Source organism: Penaeus monodon, chromosome 19, assembly GCF_015228065.2.
Source record: "Penaeus monodon isolate SGIC_2016 chromosome 19, NSTDA_Pmon_1, whole genome shotgun sequence".
Taxonomy (NCBI): Eukaryota; Metazoa; Arthropoda; class Malacostraca; order Decapoda; family Penaeidae; genus Penaeus; species Penaeus monodon.
This window is the reverse complement of record NC_051404.1, coordinates 2,592,249-2,592,488: the sequence shown is the minus strand read 5'-3', so window position 1 is coordinate 2,592,488 and position 240 is coordinate 2,592,249. Positions and strand designations below refer to the sequence as shown.

Below are 240 nucleotides of genomic sequence, written 5' to 3'. Positions count from 1 at the left end.
ACGTATGTGTTTGCGTTTGTGTGCATATATGTATGTATCAGTGTATAGACATGCAGAGAGTGTTTACAGCTTTTGTGTCATCATTTGTATATCTATTTCGATTATCCTCAAGGCCATATTGCCAGACTTCCTGTACCGTACTCTGGATTCCTCGCCGCTCGGGCCACCAATCACCCATGCGCTATAGAGCTTCCCCGCTGGTAATCAAGGATGTCAGATATGTATATATATGCGTATGGG

At 43.8% G+C, this 240-nt stretch overlaps 1 protein-coding gene across 1 annotated transcript in view; it reads left to right on the top strand.

Moving 5' to 3' along the window:
* The window catches only part of LOC119584971 (microtubule-associated protein futsch-like), a gene marked incomplete at its 5' end in the record, with an annotated part of 346,977 nt that overhangs the window by 4,164 nt on the left and 342,573 nt on the right, over positions 1-240 (top strand).